Source organism: Manis pentadactyla, chromosome 4, assembly GCF_030020395.1.
Source record: "Manis pentadactyla isolate mManPen7 chromosome 4, mManPen7.hap1, whole genome shotgun sequence".
Taxonomy (NCBI): domain Eukaryota; kingdom Metazoa; phylum Chordata; class Mammalia; order Pholidota; family Manidae; genus Manis; species Manis pentadactyla.
In genome coordinates, this window is record NC_080022.1 from 190,612,065 (window position 1) to 190,632,771 (window position 20,707).

General features: G+C 55.5%; 1 long non-coding RNA gene across 3 annotated transcripts; it reads left to right on the forward strand.

Annotated features, from left to right (window-relative positions):
- Positions 1 to 1,167: 1,167 nt before the first annotated feature.
- LOC130683716 (uncharacterized) lies at positions 1,168 to 16,549 on the forward strand. Of its 3 annotated transcripts, XR_008997592.1 has the most exons (6): positions 1,189 to 1,246; positions 10,487 to 10,603; positions 13,836 to 13,919; positions 14,718 to 14,815; positions 15,397 to 15,499; positions 15,731 to 16,549. It is a non-coding gene; the product is annotated as an uncharacterized LOC130683716 (long non-coding RNA). The 3 variants fall into 3 exon arrangements; XR_008997590.1 differs by lacking the exon at positions 10,487 to 10,603 and having other exon boundaries at positions 1,168 to 1,246; XR_008997591.1 differs by lacking the exons at positions 10,487 to 10,603; positions 15,397 to 15,499 and having other exon boundaries at positions 1,168 to 1,246.
- Positions 16,550 to 20,707: the final 4,158 nt, after the last annotated feature.

Here is a 20,707-nt window from a genome sequence, read left to right on the forward strand (position 1 = left end):
ACCCTGGCTCCTGCTCGGATGGGAAGGACTCGAGGGCCACCGTGTGCTCTGCCTGCGTATCGACCCCAAACCAGCCTGTAACCAACCCCTGGGGGAACTGGTCTCTGCCTGGAGAGTGGCCTTGGTGGGAGCGGAGGCTCCAAGTCCAGGACGGAACAGGGGCAGAGGAACGAGGAAGCCCAAGCTGTGAAAAGACCCTGAGGGGGCCATGGAGTGGGGGCTCGGAGCAGGGCCCGCAGAGCTGGGGCTGGGCAGGGCATGGGATTGGAGGGGGCTTGGTGGCTGCGGTGGAATGTCTGAGGTCGAAGAGCACGCTGGGGCCAGGACCAGAAAGACGCCATGAATTCTGGGGGTCGTCCATCTAGGGCATGAAGATGAAGGTCTGTAAGAATGGCAGCGTGTTAGGGGGACACCTGCTTCCAGGGCCAGCAACAGTAGGGTTGGGAGACCCCAGACCCATTTGAGGCTCTGTTGCGAATGCTGAGAAACCTGTCTGATTGTTGATCAGTAGCTGAGGGGCCTGGGAGGGGCACCGGGCCAGAGGCCCTGCCAGCTGAGGGGTCTGTTTCTGCCCTGAGGCCTAGAGAGGCCTTGGAACAAGAGCCTGTGATAGGCTTTGGAGTGAGGACAGGCTGGTTTGGGTTCAGCTAGAGTGTCCATGTGTCATTCCTTGATGGGATTCAGGACCATGGGCCAGTGTTGCTACACCAGGTCTGGCTCGGTGGGGCAGGGCTGCCTGCGCAGGACCCTCCCACCGGAGCCTGTGAGGCAGGAAGGCTGGTGAACATGGAGGGTCCACACGACCTCAGCATGGAATCTCAGCTCTGGGGTCCCAGGGACCCGACTCCATCTCGCTCCCGGCAGGAGCCTCCCTGACGGCCTTGGGGCCCTTGCTCAGCCCCACCCTTTGCTCCCTGGCCTGGGGCTGGGCTCCAGCCCTCACCCTGTGGGGCTTCCCAGTCCTGCCCGCACCCCCCAACAGCCCTTCAGTCTCACCCCCAGAGGAAATGGGCCTGTGTCTTTTGGACTTGACCCCAGCTTGTGGTCAGCCCTTGCAGACACACCCCTAGCTGGGGAGGAGAGGCCTTCCCCACCCCGGACCTTGGTTTGGGGAGGGAATTGGCTCTGACCCACGTTAAACTAAGTAGTATTTTGCTATTAAAATCCCACAGCCATGTTTGAGGCCAGGCCAGATCCTGCCTGCCTTTGGCGGCTCTGAGTCTCAGGGCCATCTGAGAACACCCGAGTGAGTATACTGATACGGGGTCAGACAGGAGGCTGGGCACCCCCTTACCCACTGAGGCTGCTTTGGCAGAGGGGCAGGGGCCCAGCATCGCCCCGTGGGAAGGAATGTGGGCAGGTGGGGCAGCGAGTCCCTCACTCCATGCCCCGACCCCCTTGGTCACCCCTTCTCGTCCCCTGAGCTGTGGAGGAGACCCACGCTCGGCCCTGGGTTGGTCTGTGCATACAGGTGCTCCATCTGGCTAGGCGTGGGCACGCAGTAGGCCCTTCAGCAGTTTGTCCAGGAATTCCCTGCAAGATTCAGTGGTCAGGGCTGTGGCTGCATGGTTCATGGACTTGGAAAGCTTTCCTGCAACAAGGCTGTTTGTGGGAAGGGGGCAGGCTCCATCTGCAGGCGGTGGGACCTCTGGGGGAGGGAGGCAACTGGGCGAGTGGGGATGAGGCCTCCACTCTCCAGTGGTCGAGCGCATGTGGGGAAATGGTCCCAGCTCCCCAGGCAGTGGTGTCCCCAAGGTGGCAGGGGTTGGCTTTTGGGACACCCGGAGGGAAAGCCCTCCCTCTCTGGGTCCCTCTTGAACCTGGCTGTGCCTTGAAGACCTGGTTCAGTCAATGCGGTGTGGGGGTGTCAGGGTGCCCTGAGTGTAGTGGGTCCTGCGGCCCCTGGGCCACGTGGGTGTGGCTGTGGTCTGAGTCGGTTGGGAGCCGAGGGAGGCAGCCAGTGGAGGAGACACCATATAAAAAAGAGTGTATAAAAAAGAGTCAGGCCCTACTGCCCGTCCGCAGGCCCCCATCCCCGCTGCCCAGCGTGCATCCCTGCTAGGGTTGACGGTGGTCGCTTGGGGTCCAGGGCTTTGTCTTAGCCATGTGTCCATGACCCTTCCTGTCAGGGGGACACAGGGTCTACAGGCATTGATGCCAGGCATCTGGTCCACGATGTCCCTGTGGCTGCCCCATGGAGAAGACCCTCAGGGGCAGCCAAGACAGAGAGGAGGGGCCAGGGGTGTGGAAGGTGGCACCTGGGAGTGTCCTGAGGTCCGGGAGGGAGAGGCGGGGACGCAGGCCTGCAGGGCGGCCTCACAGTGTCAGGTCATGCCCCACGAGGCCCCACACAGGGAGCCTCTCGGCTTGTGAGGGGCAGGAGGGCCTTGTCTGGGTCGCTCCAGTGCCCCCAGGGCCACCGCACATCTGGCCACTGCCTGTGTGGTGTGAGGCCTCTGCCGGCCTGTAGCCTCACAGCCCCTCTCTGGGCAGGGTCCTTCCCGGGCACTTGGGTGAGGCAGGGAGAACCGGGGTTTGGCAGCTGAGCCCCGGCGGGGGGAGGCTGGGAGGAGCCCCCAGCCCCGTGCCCGCAGCCCCCACAGCAGCCCAGCACATCTCCCCTGAGCCCTCCCTGGGCCGCTACGGTGCGGGGGAGGGAAAAGCACCTGGAACAAGTCCCGACACGGGAACCCAGCCCGGCCACCCACCCCCATCTGGGACGATCTGCTGCATAGCACATCTCATAGGCATCTGGATCGAATAACTGATAGTGTGTATAAATTGGAGCGGAACTCTCCGGAAAGCTGAGCCACCACAGCTCATCCCAAGGCGATGCCCACGGCTGTGGCTCCCTGAGATTCAAAGTCAGCCCAGAGACAAGGGCATGAAGCCGTCCGTGCTGGGGCAGCCCCAGTGGCCGTGTGGCCGTGTCCATGGTTGGAGGGGCGAGTGGCAGGCTTCACAGTGCTGGGTGCGGTGGGATGGGGCGGCTGCCCACAGAGCACAGCCGAGACAGTGCCTGTAAGCGCTCGCTGTGGCCAGGTCCCAGGCCAGCCCCTCAGTCTCTGCTAGCCCCCAGGGTCAGGTGGGCACAGCTTTTGGTCTTCCACCTCCTTGCTGTGTGATTATGTGGAATTTCTTACCCTCTCTGGGCCTCCCTTTCATCAGGTACTTGTGAGAATTGAGCAGAGGCTACCTGGAGCACTTCCAGGGCAGTGAGGAGAGGGCAGATCACCAGGAGGGTCTGGGGCACCGGGAAGGAGGCCTCACAGTGGCCTGGCAGGTGGTCACGGGAAGGCAGAGGGAAGAAACAGTGGGAGCCCACAGGTGAAGGACCAGGCCAGGTGGGGGGCCTGAAACAATGCAGGAAGGGGCAGAGTGGGGAGGCTGCACACCTGCCCTGCTAGTGGGTGTCACAGAGGGACTTACACCTCCCTGGGACCAGAAGAGTCAGGCCCTACAGCCCGTTGGCAGGCCCCCATCCCCACTGCCCAGCGTGCATCCCTGCTGGGGTTGACGGCGGTCGCTTGGGGTCCAGGGCTTTGTCTTAGCCGTGTGTCCATGGCCCTTCCTGTCAGCTGGACACAGGGTCTACAGGCACTGCTGCCAGGCATCTGGTCCAGGGCAGACCCTGAGGGTCTCAGACCTGCACACCTTACTCAGAGCCCTGCTGTTCTGCCTGGAAGGTAGAGCTAAGGGCTTGGTCCCCATGAGGCTGCTCTCAGGGTTTTGCTGTTTCCAGATGTGTGCTTTAAACACCCCGGTTCAGATGTCTTCCCACAGGACTGGTGTCTCAGGACACATGCATTTAAAATGCTGGCAGAGGCCCCAGATCAGCTGAGCCACATCCCTGCATACACCCCTTTTGTGAATGAACCCCTTTCCGTCACTTAGCTAACAGTGAGAGATGTACCTGCGTCACATTTCTGTGATTGATTTGGAGGCTGGCCCTTCTGTCATGTTCTTCCCCTTTGCTTCCCTTTGGTGTCGTCTGCTTGTTGTGGGGGGGTGGTCTGCATAAGGTGAATATCATGCACACAGATATTTGTGTCCAGTCTGTGAAGTCATATTTTTCCTTTCTAATGGTGTTCATTTCATCACATAGAAATCCTCAGATTTTATGTAGTTTCATCTGTCAGTTGTTTCCTGTAAGGCCTTGGGCTTTGCACTTGGCCTGCCTTCCTGAGGGAGAGCACATATGTGCTCTCGTATTTTCTTGCAGTGCTCTTATAATTACGCTTTTAGCCTCTAATCTATCTGAGTTTATTTCGGGGTATGGGGTGAGACAGAGTGGGACCATTTTTCCACATTAAATCTTAGATACCACGAGGCTGGAGGACCCAAATATAGCGTGGGGGCCCAGAGCACAGGCCCTGGAGCCAGGCTTCCCAGCCAGACTCCCTGCCCTGGCCTCACGGCCGGGGGCACCGGCCTATCACAGAGCCCGTTTGCGCCCCTGTTTCCTCTTCTCCAAAGGGTTCTCGTGAGGAACAACAAGCACTTCTGTGTGAGCCTCTCCGGAGTGAGCCAGGTGGTCTGACAGAGCCTGAGTGGGTCCCGAGGGTCTCTCCAGCCTCTAAGCAATTCCCAGGCCCTGTGACCCCAACCCTTACTGCTTCTTCTAGAAAGGAGGAGGGCGGGGGTCGGGCTGGGAGGGGGAAGGAAACCCGAGGCTTCCAGGTGGTTTGGCCAGAGTGAGATGAACACCTGTGATCAGCAGGGACCCTTTACCCTGCTGACCTCAGGACAGAGATGGCCTGCCAGGCTGCTGGGAGCTTGTGGGGACACAGTGTGGTCATGCGCAGCCAGAGTGTAACCAGCCCAGAGAGGCCCTGAGAGCTGGAATGGATGTAGGCTGTGCTTCTGCCAAGGAGGCCGGCAGCTCAGGGCAGCCTTGGCCTGGTTTCCAAGGTCTCACCTGTGAAAGGTGGGTGATGGCGCTGACCTTCCCTGATCTATGCGCAGGGAGCACCTTCAGGCACTAAAAAGGGGGAACCTTCCCCACAGCCAGTGCGGCCAGCCACCGTCCTGGGGGCCGGGCTCCGGGGTCTGGAGGCACATTGTGGCCTCCCCCTGTCTGCCTGCCAGGGGACACCCTCCCCTAACAGACTGGCCTGACCCTTGGCTGTGTGGTCCTTCCTTCTGGCCCGGCCCCTCATGCGGGCCCATCAGGGCTGCCCTGGGGCTGTCCCCTGAAACCCTAACCCTCCACAAGGCCTTGGCCACCCCGTGGGTGCCTGGGTCCAGGGCCCCCTCCCTCCTTCGGCCCCGCTTCCCCTGCTGCTTTGGCGGCCATGTGATTGCTCAGCAGCCTGGTGCCGGCTGGTGGAAGATGGGGGCGGGGGCAGCTGAGAGAGGGGTAAATAAGTGGTGGTTGATTTGGGTCAAAGTGAGTGAGGGGAGAGGTTAGGAAGGGCGGGACAGGTAGGGGCCTGCTGAGGAGCGGCAGCTGAGGGTGTGTGAGTGGTGGGACCAGGCCGGGACCCCCCAGGCCTCTGCTGCCCGGAGCACCACCAGGTCACGGGGGCTGCTGAGCCACCGGGCTTGAGCAGGCGGCAGAGCGACGGGCTGGTCTGAGTCTCTCCTGGCTGAGGGAGGGCGGTGGTGCCGGTTGCCCTCAGGGTCCTCAAGAGGCCCTCGCTTTACGGGGGGGTACCAACGGTGGCCCTCAGCCCCACGTGCACCTGCGAGGGGCCCGAGCAGCCGTGGCTCACAGGGCCCCCTGCCCCACTGCCCAGGTGCAGAGCCCAGCTCCGCGTGGTCAGCTCCGGAGAGCTGGTGGCCTGGCCGCAGGGGCAGAGCAGGGAACCTCCTTGCTGGGCCTGGTGACTTCTACAGGAGACAACTAGTGAGTCTCCTCCTTTCAAAATGAGTAGCAACGTAGCCAGCCTTCCCTTTCCACCTTCATTGATTTTTGCAAGACTTGGGAGCCCCACTGGGCTTCCCCACTGCTCCATGGCCATTGATGTTGCTGACCTGAGCACAGTTGCAACACTTTCCTGTAAAACTGATGAAAACAGAAGTTGGTCTTCCTCATACAAGAAATACATAAATCAGTTAAAAATAGCTCTTGGCAAGGATGTGATGATGTGGTGGTTGTCACAGGAAACGCATGCGTCAGGCTCATCCTACCAGCAGAGAAGTGCAGGCAGAGTCGGGTCCTCGGGCCCCTCCTTGGGGGCCCTGGGGGGCAGGTCCCTCTGGCTTCACCGCACACACGGCCCAGGCAGAGACCACCAAGCTGACCTTGCTGCTGCTTACGTAGCTAATTGCTGGGTGTTTATTTCTTGGTTCAGACCTTCTTGCCAACTGCACGAGGGGCCCAGAGACACGTATGCAGACCCTTCACATGTCAGCCTGGTCCAGGGACCCTTGTACCTGGGGATAGAGCACAGTACAGATTTTCATGCTGGTCTGCCAGTTGTGGAAATGGTCGACATTGCCCCAAAGCCGGGCTCAACAAAGTTTCTGGCATACTTGTGAAAAATAAGACCTGTGTGGTCACACATGCAGGAAACAGGAATTTCACACCCGCCCTGCGTAGTCATGGAGACCCAGGGTGTCAGCACGGCTGATGGAGATGCAGCAGGAGCTCCTGCAGTTATGCCAATGGAGAAAGGGCGCTGGGGCCACAGCAGCCCCCAGAGGCCCAGTGACCCAGATTGTGGCCTGAGTCGCCGTGTCATTGCCACAGAAAGGCTCTGCCTCTGAACGCCTGGTGCAGGGTAGCAGGGCTGGACCAGTGGCCTCACGCGGCTTCTGGGGCTGAGGTGCCATGAAGGTGTGAGCCTGAGGACCCTTAGCACACACTGGCCTCAGGTTTCCCACTTGTGCCGGGGAAGAGCCCAGGGAGGTGAGGGCCACCCAGCACCAGCCACTTAGCCTTGGACGAGCAGGCAGACCGTTTGAATGTGAGCTCAAGAGAAGTCAGCGCCGAGTTGACTGAAAGGTCCCCAAGGGGACACTGGTTCGCAAGAAATCCCAGAGTGCTCCCCCTCCCTGCTCGCTGGGGCAGGACCTCTCCCTGAGGGGCTTGCACTGGGCTGGGCACCAAGCCCTGGGCCTGAATAGGAAGGACAGGCTCCCCGTCGTCTTCTCATCCTGAGGTGCGTCGCCGTGGAGGACGGAGGGGCCAGCTCATGCCAGGCTTCTGGGGCCCCCGGCTCAGCTCGGTGGGAAGGTGGCTGGCGAGGTAGGATCTCTGGTGTCAGGGCCTCTCTGCCTCCTGGCTGGGTGGAAAGGAAACTGGTCTGGGAGAAGGAGAGTTGGGGCTCCCCAGGAAATCCCCGAAACATACCTGAGGGGTGCCCTTAGAGACTAGCCCAGAAACTCAAAAGCAGTTTTTATATTTTGGAGCTGATAAAAGTTATTTTCCCCCAGTTTCAACATTTTCATAGGTCCTTAAAACCTGTGGGCCCTGTACCCTGACTGTTAGGGTCTGAGAGCTAAAGAACCAGGGTTCCAGACCTACTATCCTGAGGAGAGGCCCTCAGAGAGAAAGAGAAGAACCTGCCTGTGTTTGCTCTGCTCAGTGTGAAAGGGAATGGGGAGAAAGGGACCAAACCACTGCCCCTCATCACAAACACGGGTGTGTTCACACTCTCACGTAGGAGCACACAGATGCCCGTGTGTATGTGTGCATGTGCACACGTGCGCTCACACACATGCATGCTCACACACTTGCATGCACATCCTTGGTGTGCACACATGCACATGTATGGCTTGAGGAGGCCAGAGAGGGTCCTGTTCTCTGCCTCCCCAGCCCCCTCGCCTTGCTTGGGACCCGGCAGGTGCTCACTGGCTATTGGCTGTGTGGGTGAGTGGTCAACCTGGCCTCTGACGCAGGCAGAGAGGGTGGGGCGGATTGCTGGGGCTGAGGGTAGGCTCCCAGGAGCTCGGGTTTGCGCGGCTCCCGAGTGCCTTCTCTGTCCCAGGCTCTCTCACAATCCCCCAGCAAGGATGTGGGTGGATGTCACCGTTCCCAGGAGGCAGGGAGATTCTGAGATTCCGCAGCCGTGGTGTCTGGGAAGGGAGATGCTGTGCTGTCCACCTCCTTGTGCTGGCACGGCCCCCACCTGTCCTTGCCCTGCCCCTCCCCATGCTCCACACAATCCAGGCTGTGGCCTCCTGGGGTGGGTGGGCTGTGCCCCTTAGCAGGCAGCCATTTGGAGTAAATCAGACCTTTCTCCTCTACAGCCACCTCCAGCTTGGCTTCTGGCCTTTTCCCCCTGCACCCTCCCCAGCACCCAGGTTGTAGCACATCTCTGATGCTTGGTTCTCACCCTTGAGGTCGTCTCATGCTCTTCCAGTTTCCAAATCCAAATATGCTTGGGGAGGGTGCCTGTGTTGGGCCACTGTACACAGAGAGCATCGTAAGCGGTCCAAGCCCAGGTCAGAGACCCTGTGTGGGGAAGCGCTTTTGGGGATGCACGCAGGGTTTGGCTGACTGGGGGCAGCCCCCGGTTGGCCTGTGTCTGGATAGTGCTGGAGCCTCATACCTGTGCGGGGTGTTGCCATCTCCTCCAAATCCCGCTGCTGGGCAGTGCCCTCAGGGCAGACGCTGGGATGGGCCTCTCACCACCAGCCCCATTCCACACTGTGACGGCCCCTCCTGTGTTCTCAGCAAAGAGCTGCCCTGCCCTCACTGACCTGGCAATGGGAATGTGTTCGAGCTTGATAAGATGCTCTTTCCAAGTCTGATTAAGCAGTGAGTGGACATGGAGCTTCACGGGATCGAAGCGCCTCAGCAGCGTCTAGTCCTGCCTCGGCGCCTCTTGGCTCTGCCCTGGTGCTCTCACGTCCTGCAGGCCCAGGCCCTGCTTGTGTCTCTCTCTGGCCGTGGACTTTACCACATGGTAGATTTGGATAGATGTTTTTCTTTTTAAAAAGTTTAAATGGCAGAGCACAGCATCTGAGCACAGTCATCAACCATGAAATGCTTCCCCAGGCCTTCAACTCCTGGCTCCTCGCTCTTCGAGGGGTCAGTGTGCTGGGCAGGGCCTGGCTTTGTGTGCCTGAATCTTGGTCCCACATGGCTGGGGCCGCACAGCTCAGGAGCCTGTCCCTGGTACTCTGAGCAACAAAAACTTAGGTTGGTGAGGTCAGACCCCGCGCTGGGCACCTGCAAGACAGCAAGTGGGGAGTGGCCCCAGCCTTCACTCTGGGGCTCTGGTCGTCCACTTGGCCTGTCCACACCCCTTTCTTCCCTTGTCATTTATTTGTTATTCATGGATTGCTGAATCTGTGGCTGCCCTATGCCAGGCTGGGCACTTGCTGTGTACTGGGCTTATCTCCATTGCTGGCCCGAAGTCCATGATTTAAGATTCAGGACCTTCCTCATGTACGTCTATGCTGTACTGGCTATTTCTGTGCCAACTTGCTAATGCACGAAAGGATGAAAATTCAGGATGAGAGAAGAGCTCTCCCCAAAGGCTTCCCCTGCCAATGCAGACCTGCCGTGGCCAGCGACCGCCTCATCTTCCTGGGCTCATGCAGGAGAGGAGCCTAAACCGGTCTGGCTCTGAAGGGAAGAGCTCACGCTGGGTCCTGTGCTGAGCATCTGACAGGTCCTGTGGCATCTTGCCTGATCCTCTGATGATAGCCATTTTACAGATTAAGAAAGTCACAGAGGTTGAGGAACTTGACGCAGGCCACAGAGCAGAGAAGGAGGTGGCACAGATGCTATCAGAATTAGAACAGGCCCAGCCAGCTTGGCACTGCTCCTGAGGCCTGCTATCCTGGAAGAGCGCCCCTGCCCCAGGCTCCTAGCCAGGGGCTGTGACTAGCATAAGGACAGCTCAGTCCCCCTGAGTGGCCATGAGCATCACAGTGGTGATGAGCAAGGCTGGGAGAAGAGGACAGGCCCTGCTCATGACCCCTGCCCCAACTATAGCTGCCCCCTCCCCACTTGTGTCTCCAGAACTCGAGAAACCAGTTTTCCTACTGGAGGAAACCAACCTGAGCCTCCTCAACCCCTGTGTCCAAGAAGAATGCTCGGGCTTCCCCTCCTCCTGACCCCCATGCAATGCTTCCCCAGGCCTTCAGCTTGGTGTGACATGACCCTGCTCTGCCCCTCCTCCAGCACCTTCCCTCTGGCTGTGCAAGGGGCTGTGCCTGGAGTCTGCACTCTGGCTTCTGTACGGAGTGGTGAAGCTCCCAAGACCACATTCTGCAGACTGAGGAAGGGGCCCGGCATGAGTATACCGGCCACTGGCCAGCAGATGAGCACACCTTCGGAATCTGTCACCAATGGGGCCATTGCAAGGCACATAGTCTCCCTCTGATCGGAGCCAGACTGGGGTGGGTGCAGAGCGATGTTGCTTGTCGGCAAAAAGCACAAAGGCTCCAGGCAGCAGCTGGTCGAGCAGGCCAGTGGGCCCGTCTGTGAGCAGCTCCTTGGCCCCGGCTCCTCCTCCGCCTTCTCCGTGGTGCCCACACAGCCCCGTTGGAGCTGGGCTCGCTGTGCTCTCCCCCACCTCCTCTGCAGGGTCCACAATGCCTCACAGGTTGAGTGACTTCAGCCGTGCCAGGGACCTCAAAGCCAGAACAGCCTGGGCATGTGGAGCTAACCTGCTTCTGGAGCTGGTGGATTGAAGCTCTCAAGGTGGGGTCTGCAGAGCTCCCCGGGCATCTCGTTCTGTGCCTCCAATAGGGTGCCGCTTGTTCCTGCTGAGCTCACATGGACCGAGGGCCTTGCGTGGAAACCAGAGGGTGCCTTTCTCACCTTCTTCTGCAAGAAGGGGCAGGCCATGCAGCATGGACTTCTGATGGAGTCAGTGTCCACACTGAGCACCACTTTGTGCTCTCCTGAGCAGACATTGGCTTGGGGGTGGGCGAGGGAAGGGAAGGCAGGGGACCCTTCCCAGAGGCCAGGGGAGGCTTTACACATGGGGCAACAGTTTCTCTTTGGGTGAGGTTGGGGGCAGTATGCTCTGGGCTCAGAGCTCAGACATGCTTCCTGCATTGCCCAGAGAGCAGCCCGCCTGGTGCCACCTGCTTGCAGCAAATCTAAGTTGGGCTGGAGCAGGACGTGCAGCCAGAGCCACTGTGGAGAATGCCCTTGGATAGGTTGGGGGGTCCAGAAGTGGTGGGAGCCCAGGCAGGGTGGGGGGCAGGGCACTGAGGGGTCTGGGTGGGGGGAAAGTCGGGGTGGGCCCTGGCCCCCGACTCGCATGCTGCCTGCCAGAGCTCTGGATGCTCTGCTGGGATGACAAGAAGGGGAAGGTTCAGGCTCTGCCCCGTCCTGAGGCAGGTAAGGTCCCAGGTGAGAGGAAATGGTCCCATAGCAGGCACGCAGGGCATCTGAGGCTGGCTGCCTGCCTGAAGCCCACCGGGCACATCAGGGTGCAGTCTGGGGCGCCCTTCCCAACTCTCTAGGGGTGCTGGCAGGATCTATGGGCCTGCTCAGGGTTCTGCTCACCAGCACCATCCCCACTGAGCCTGTTACCAAAATGCACACATCTGGGTCTCCTCTAACAGCTGGGTCTATGTGGGACTTCTCGTTCCTCTCTTCCTCGGGTCCCAGGCTGCCCATGGGCCTGTGGTCCAGCTCTCCTGTTGCCTCACAGGTTTGCAGGGCACCCGCTGTGTGTCAGGGTGTCAGGAAGGCCAGGAGAGGCTGGCAGCTGGGCCCCCAGCCTCTTTGTCCTGCCTCTGTGGCCCCCCAGCCTCTCTTCTCTTGCCCCTTGGCCTCACAGTGCCCATGGCCTCGTGCTTCCCCAGGAGGTGCCCGGAGGGTCTGACGGTGCTCTCCCGAGGAGCGGCCCGAGGGTGGCCTGAGTCAGCTGCTGCCAGTGCCCATCTTATCCTAGTCACTTGCTGGGGGGTCCTGTGAGCCCCATCCTCCATGCCCTGTGTTTCCCACAGGCTGTGAGGTGTTGGGGTGCCCTGGCAGGGCACTGGGTGGCGGGGCTTCATGGAGAGGTTGGGCAAGGCAGCTAGGGGACAGACCTGCATGCATGCCAGGCAGTGTGGCCAGCCTCTGAGGGCTGGGGTGGGCGGGGTGCAGCCCAGAGCTGGGGTGGGCGGGGTGCAGCCCAGAGCCTCCTTGAGCTGAGTCACTCTCTGGCTCCAGGAAGCCTCGCTGCATAACCTCCAAACTGACGCAACTTGGGCTTCCAGCTGAATGTGAGCGGTTACTGCTGTTTCTCAGTGCAGAGGGGGCTGAGGGGTCTCTGAGCACCCCTTCAAGCATGGTTGACATCTTGGGCACCTCCGAGGTCAGCAGGGCCGGCACTGAGGGCCTAGGTGTGCAAAGGCACATGAGCAGCTGGGCATCTGCCTGTAGATGCAGGTCTGCAGGGAGATGGCTTAGAACCACCTGTGGGCATGTGTGAGGAGACCTGTCTGAAGGCCTTAGACCAAGGAAAAGATGAGGCTCATAGGCTCAGACAGGCACAGAGACCACACGCACACTCAGATACGGACACACTCACCGGCACATCCCTGACACGCTCAGGGAACATCTGGAACATACACTGATGTGCTTGCACATGGAGGACTCGTGCACACACCCTCAGCCTGGTGGGCAGACTGAAGATCGAGGCCCCAGGCAGACCTGAGACCGCAGGCCTGGGGAAGGAAGTGGCGAGAACACCCCCAGTGCAGGGTCCAGGGGTCCTTGCTGAGTCCCTGAGTCAGGCCCTACAGCCCCTGACCCCAGTCTGTACTTTCTCATCCTGAAACATGCATCAGGTGTGTAAGTGGATGCACATCTGAAGCATCGGGCTTGGGATGGTAAAGGAGGAAGAGAAACACGGGGCGGTGGTGGAGGGTTTCTGGGAGCTCTGGCCTCTGCCGCAGCAACCCTCTGAGGGTGCAGCCCTCGGTGCCCTGCAGCCTGACCCCTCACTCAGCCTCCGGAAGCCTTGGGCTCCAGCGAGGGCTGCAGGGAGTGTGGGGCTCGCCTCTCCAGCTGTCCCACAGCTCCACCTACTGGCCACCTTAATGCATGCCAGGAGTCAGCCCTGGACAAGCCCCAGAATGGTTCAGACACCAGGTGGGGTGCAGGCGGCCAGGGCCAGGGACCTGGCCCCTAATTTCTAGAGATTCAGGAAGCACAACACCACAGGTTTGGCGAAGGCACTGGGCTGTGTTGCCAGACTTTCTCCTGGAGGCTGTGAGTGAAGGAGCTGGTCACTGGGCCATGTGCCCTGGGTAGCTTTTCACTCCCAGCCCTACCCAGCCCTCTCCTTTTGCAGGCCCCAGAATTGGGGCTTCTCCTTGACAAAGCACAGTTCAACTGAGGCAAAGCACCTGCTATGGGTCTTGTGCGCTGTGAGACACAAGCTCCCACAGGGTGGGCTGATGATCCCACAGACAGACACACCAGGAATTCTGAGGAAGGGACAAGTGGCTGGGGCTTGGCAGGACATCACGAGACAGTGAACAGGCTTCAGGGGGTAGAAAGGTTTTGTGTGGCACTGGAGATGGTGTGTTACTTTTCCATCAAGCTGCGCAGTATCTCCCTCTGCATCTTGCAGAGCACCTGTCTCCCCCTGCTGAGCTCCGCAAGCCCCCCTGGGCCCCGGTGGCGCTGGGGTTCCTGGGCCTTGTTCCTTCCCTTGGTTCTCCAGGACCGTGGTGTGATTCTCTGTAAAAGCTGGCTCCAGCTGGAAACAGCAGTGCGAAAGCCTAATAGTCCGCCCGAGGAACATGCAAAAGTCTGGGCCAGCACTCCAGATCCAGGACGCTCATCTACCACTTGTCAGCCCAGTAGTTCACCACCTAGATTCTCAACACAGCCCAGCAAGAGGGATTTTCTCTGGAAAAAGCCCAGGCTTCCCCCACAGTGCTGACATTTGCCACCATGACTTGTTACCCGCTGCTTTGTTTAGTGCAGACTGGCTGGTCGCTGGTTGGTGCTTAGACCCCTCTTGCCAGCTGGTCCCCAGAGAACCACCTCATCCACCTCATGGAAGGTGAGGACGTGTTTCCCCACTCCCTTGTGTGTTGGTAGTGCTTTTGGGGACAATCTGCTTTATAGGTGAGGATACTGAGACCCTTGGAGTAGAAAAGACAAAGCCCCATTCAACAGCTCCTTCTCTCTTCTCCCACGGCACCCCCTCCTGTCTCTCTCTCTCTCTCTCACTCACACACACACACACACACACACTCACACACACAATGGAACAGAACACAGGCCATGCAATATGGCTTTAGAGCCTGTTGGCTCAGTTCTGCTCACACAGATAGATGATAGACAGACAGCCGATGGCTAGACGGATGATAGACAGGTAGGTGGACATAGGTGATTGGTAGAGATAAATGCAGACTGATAGGTTAAGACAGATACATAGATGGATAGACAGACAGGCAGACGTAGGGTGGGGACTGAGCCAGGCCTGAACATGCAGGATGGGAGTGGGGACAGAGGCAAGGACCCCAAGGGTCCCAGTAACCGGGGTGTTGGGCCTGAGCTTGGCCAGTGCCCCGTCTTGGAGCCGGGGCCCTGGAGGAGGGACAGGAGACATTGCAGGTGCCTCTTTGGGGCTGACAGCCACCGGGGCCTGAACAAAGCAAACAAACACCTTCCTCCCAGTTCTGTGGATGCCCCCCACTGTCCGCCAGCAGACACGACTCGTAAGGAAGCGTGTCTGCTCCCACCTCACCTGCCCCTTCCCTCTCTCCCCATCTTTATGGAATTCAGTCCCCTCGCTAGCATGTCCCTGCTTTGTTCACCTTCCTAAACTCTTGTACATCCCTTCTCAATCTGCAAGGAAAATCAAACAAAGGCGATGGCAAAGCAGAACCCAACACCAGTGCCGACGCTGCGTGCACCCGGGACCCCTTGAGGAGCTGGACGGCTGCAGAGCAGGTGCTGTTGGGGTTGTGGCAGGATCCATTCTGCCCTCCTGCTGTTTAAGAGACGCTGCCTCTGATTTGGGTCACCTGCCTGGTACAAGGTCCCTGGGGTCGCTTGCCTGGCAGAGGTGTGCTGGCCCGGGTGGGGTGCTCAGGCAGCCAGGGCCCTAGCCCTGAGGGGAGATTTTGGTCTCTGAAGGGGTATGAGGCTGCCCCAGACTCTTGTCTCCCCTGTCCCTCCAGGACCCAGACACAGAGATGCCCAAGCCTGGTCCCTCCCTGTGCTCGAAGAGGCGGGAGGCTCCAAGGGGCAGCGGCTGCCCTTGTTCCCCGCCTTTATTCCTGTGGAGCGTCCGAGGTCTCTGAGAGCCTCACTTCCCACTTCCCTTTATCTGAATCTTCTCCTCCCCCAGCCACAGTCCACTTCGTTCCTTCCAGGTTACAGTCCTTTGTCCCCCTGGGACTTCACCCAGATGCTTTCCTCCTTCCCCTGCCCATCGCCAGCACTAGCTTCCAAGGCTGCGTGAGGGGTAGATCCCACTGGAAGCTGGTCCTGAACCACAGGGAAAGCATCTTGGTCCCCTGTGTCTCCAGCCTCCTGCAGGAATCTGGCTGATGGGCTCCGGCTGTGGCTGTGAGGCGTGTGGAAATGGCCACCAAGCCACGGCCGTGTGGCTCAGCAGCTGCTCTCACCACTGTGAGGGGCCAGGCCAGGGAGGAGGTGGGGGGGTGTGGGCGCTCCGTGCACCTGGCTCCCCCGGGAACTGGCTCCCGGAGGGAGAGCTCTGCCCAGGGCAGGCTTGGGCTGGTTTGCCCGGGCCTGAGCTTTGGAGCCGCGGCCCCCTCACACTGCGTTTCAGGCGCTGAGGGGCTAATGAGAGGCACAGCTTCAGACCCTAAGCTCCCTCCCTGCGTCTCTGTGCCACAGAAACATGCCAGAGGTTCAGTCTAGTGGCGGCTGGCTTTGTCTACCAGGTTCAGAAACCCAGCAGAAAACACCAGAGGCCACATCAGTGAAAAGTACCTGATGTCACTGACATCTCTGAGGGACGCAAGCCACACCTTTCTTGCATCTGCCTGTAAAGTCAAGAACCTGAAACTGAATAAACCCAGCAAATGACGAAAAACACCCTGCTCCTGTTCCAACAGTGCAAGAGGAAGAAGGGGAGGTGGACAGGGGAGGGGCTGGGACAACTGCTGGGGACACAGCCCGTCTGGGGATTGGCCCGCGGTGGCTCCTAAGGGACCCCAGGCCACACCCTTCAACCAACCTGCCCGGGTCGCTGCTCCTCCTGCCCTCACAGGCCTGTGCTGACCCGGCTTGGTGGTGCCTCTGCTGCTGGCTTGGCACCTGCTCAGCTGCTGGCACTTACGGATGCCCCCCACTGCCCCAGCCTCACTCTGGGGTTCAGGCCCCGGAAGGCCGGTCTTGCCTCATCCCACTAGGTCTCCGTTGTGTGGGTGATGTGGATCTTTTCCCACCGGGGTGCCCTGTGTGCCCGCTTCCCAGGGTCAACAGGAAATACACCTCACCACTACATGTTATTTATCCACTTACCACTTTCCCTTTTCTGGAACAAGAAAAATTACAAGAACAGAAAACAGAGCAGTGGTTGCCAGGGATGGAAGGAGGGGAGAAAGGTGTGCCCCGCAGGGAGTTTTAGGGTGGCGGACTTGTTCTGTGTGGCTCTACGGGGGAGGTCTGTGACCCATACACTTGTGACACCTGTGGGACACTGTGAAGAGTGACCTCAGCTTTTTTTTTTTTTTTTTTTTTTTTTTTATTGAAGGGTAGTTGACAACAGCATTGCATTACATTAGTTTCAGGTGTACAACACAGTGACTCAACATTTATATACATGATATTTCTAGGTACCAGGTATCACCATACCAAGTTGTTACAATATCTTGACTATATTCCTTATGCTATACATTACATCCCGGTTACTTATTTATTTTACAATTGGAAGTGTGTTATATATATATATATATATATATATATATATATATATATATATATATATTGTGAGGGCATCTCTCATATTTATTGATCAAATAGTTGTTAACCACAACAAATCTCTGTATAGGGGGGTCAATACTCAATGCACAATCATTAATCCACCCCAAGCCCAATTTTCGTCAGTCTCCAATCTTCTGATGCATAACGAACAAATTCTTACATGGAGAACAAATTCTTACATAGTGACTAAGTTACATGGTGAACAGTACAAGGGCAGTCATCACAGAAACTTTCGGTTTTGCTCATGCATTATGAACTATAAACAGTCAGTTCAAATATGAATACTCATTTGATTTTTAAACCTGATTTATATGTGGATACCACATTTCTCTCTTTATTATTATTATTTTTAATAAAATGCTGAAGTGGTAGGTAGATACAAGATAAAGGTAGAAAACATAGTTTAGTGTTGTAAGAGAGCAAATGTAGATGATCAGGTGTGTGCCTGTAGACTATGTGTTAATCCAAGCTAGACCAGGGCAATAAAACATCCACGTATGCAGAAGATTTCTCTCAGAACATGAGGGGGGAGGTTCTAAGCCTCACCTCTGTTGATCCCCAATTTCTCACCTGATGACCCCCCTGCAACTGTGCCTGTCTTAGGTTGTTCCTCCCTTGAGGAATCTTACCCGTCTCTGGCTAACCAGTCATCTTCCAGGGCCATACAGGGAAATGTGAAGTTGGTAAGTGAGAGAGAAGCCTTATTGTTTGAAAAGGTTAGCTTTTTACTTTGCATATTTATGCCGTGTGGCTTCTATGCCCAGCATTTGTCTTGAGGTGTCTTTACCACTTGGAAGAATTATGATACTCGGTAAATTCGACATGTGGCACGAGTTCTATTTAAGGGTTGTAATTAGGAAGGAAGAAGAAAAGCTATAGAAGTAGCAGGCGGAAGAAAACATGGGAAGATTGATTATTTCTTTGACATATCTTCTTGTAGAGTAACTTCAGCATGGATAGGTTTTAAACGACTAATTAAATTGTGCACACACATTAACATAATAGGAATATAGTTACCGAACCAAAGCATACCTGTAATTACCAGCCATCTCCAGTGAAACCAAGAAAACCAGTTAGGCACCTTAGGCATTTGTGAAAACTTATCTATGATGATATGGTGGATATTGTCCAACTGAACTTAAACAGTCTGAGAGAATTCAGATAAACTAGAACAACCCATTCCTGGGGAATGTTCACATCCCTTATGTTCTTTTAACGATAAATAGTCTGTGGTTGTAAGATTTTGGAGTGCTACAATTTGCACTTCTCCAAATTCTTGGTTGAGTTCCAACAGTATAGATCCAGTCAAATTTGTTGTTTTACTGTATGCACAGGCCAGCTTAGATATCTCCTTCATCTTTCCCATGGCAAGTCCAGGAACTGGTGGGATGAGTGCATCTACAGCTGTAGCAGTGCGTGGATCTTTGTTGAAGTTTTTTTTTTTTTTTTTTTTCTGATCATCTTCTGGCATGAGTCTTCCCGAGAGTGCTGATGTTGGAAGTTCTTTTTCATATCGTATCTTAGTTCATTTTCGGGGTAGCCCAATTAGGCTTTGATCCTCTGTATAAACACAAACAGACCCTTTGCCTACACTTTTATATGTCCTTTATATCATTGTGTAGAACTCATTAGAGGTCACCACATAGGAACTGCATTTTTTTAAATCATTAATCTACACTTACATGACGAATACTTTGTTTACTAGGCTCTCCCCTATACCAGGTCCCCCCTATATACTCCTTTACAGTCACTGTCCATCAGCGTAGCAACCTGTTGTAGAATCACTACTTGCCTTCTCTGTGTTGTACAGCCCTCCCCTTTCTCCCACCCCGCTATGGATGCTAATCTTAATACCCCCCTACTTCTGCCCCCCTTATCCCTCCCTACCCACCCCTCCTCCCCAGTCCCTTTCCCTTTGGTACCTGTTAGTCCATTCTTGAGTTCTGTGATTCTGCTGCTGTTTTGTTCCTTCAGTTTTTCCTTTGTTCTTATATTCCACAGATGAGTGAAATCATTTGGTATTTCTCTTTCTCTGCTTGGCTTGTTTCACTGAGCAAAATACACTCCAGCTCCATCCATGTTGCTGCAAATGGTTGGATTTGCCCTTTTCTTATGGCTGAGTAGTATTCCATTGTGTATATGTACCACATCTTCTTTATCCATTCATCTATCGATGGACATTTAGGTTGCTTCCAATTCTTGGCTATTGTAAATAGTGCTGCGATAAACATAGGGGTGCACTGATCTTTCTCATACTTGATTGCTGCATTCTTAGGGTAAATTCCTAGGAGTGCAATTCCTGGGTCAAATGGTAAGTCTGTTTTGAGCATTTTGATGTACCTCCATACTGCTTTCCACAATGGTTGAACAAGTTTACATTCCCACCAGCAGTGTAGGAGGGTTCCCCTTTCTCCACAGCCTCGCCAACATTTGTTGTTGTTTGTCTTTTGGATGGCAGCCATCCTTACTGGTGTGAGGTGATACCTCATTGTAGTTTTAATTTGCATTTCTCTGATAATTAGCGATGTGGAGCATCTTTTCATGTGTCTGTTGGCCATCTGTATTTCTTTTTTGGAGAACCGTCTGTTCATTTCCTTTGCCCATTTTTTAATTGGGTTATTTGTTTTTTGTTTGTTGAGGCGTGTGAGCTCTTTATATATTCTGGACGTCAAGCCTTTATCGGATGTGTCATTTTCAAAGATATTCTCCCATACTGTAGGGTTCCTTTTTGTTCTATTGATGGTGTCTTTTGCTGTACAGAAGCTTTTCAGCTTAATATAGACCCATTTGTTCATTTTTGCTGTTGTTTTCCTTGCCCGGGGAGATATGTTCAAGAAGAGGTCACTCATGTTTATGTCTAAGAGGTTTGTGCCTATGTTTTCTTCCAAGAGTTTAATGGTTTCATGACTTACATTCAGGTCTTTGATCCATTTTGAGTTTACTTTTGTATATGGGGTTAGACAATGGTCCAGTTTCATTCTCCTACATGTAGCTGTCCAGTTTTGCCAGCACCACCTGTTGAAGAGACTGTCATTTCGCCATTGTATGTCCATGGCTCCTTTATCAAATATTAATTGACCATATATGTCTGAGTTAATGTCTGGATTGTCTAGTCTGTTCCATTGGTCTGTGGCTCTGTTCTTGTGCCAGTACCAAATTGTCTTGATTACTATGGCTTTGTAGTAGAGCTTGAAGTTGGGGAGTGAGATCCCCCCTACTTTATTCTTCTTTCTCAGGATTGCTTTGGCTATTCGGGGTCTTTGGTGGTTCCATATGAATTTTTGAATTATTTGTTCCAGTTCATTGAAGAATGTTGCTGGTAGTTTCATAGGGATTGCATCAAATCTGTATATTGCTTTGGGCAGGATGGCCATTTTGACGATATTAATTCTTCCTAGCCACGAGCATGGGATGAGTTTCCATCTGTCAGTGTCCCCTTTAATTTCTCTTAAGAGTGACTTGTAGTTTTCAGAGTATAAGTCTTTCACTTCTTTGGTTAGGTTTATTCCTAGGTATTTTATTTTTTTTGATGCAATTGTGAATGGAGTTGTTTTCCTGATTTCTCTTTCTGTTGGTTCATTGTTGGTATATAGGAAAGCCACAGATTTCTGTGTGTTGATTTTGTATCCTGCAACTTTGCTGTATTCCGATATCAGTTCTAGTAGTTCTGGGGTGGAGTCTTTAGGGTTTTTTATGTACAGTATCATGTCATCTGCAAATAGTGACAGTTTGACTTCTTCTTTACCAATCTGGATTCCTTGTATTTTTTTGTTTTGTCTGATTGCCATGGCTAGGACCTCCAGTACTATGTTAAATAACAGTGGGGAGAGTGGGCATCCCTGTCTAGTTCCCGATCTCAGCGGAAATGCTTTCAGCTTCTCGCTA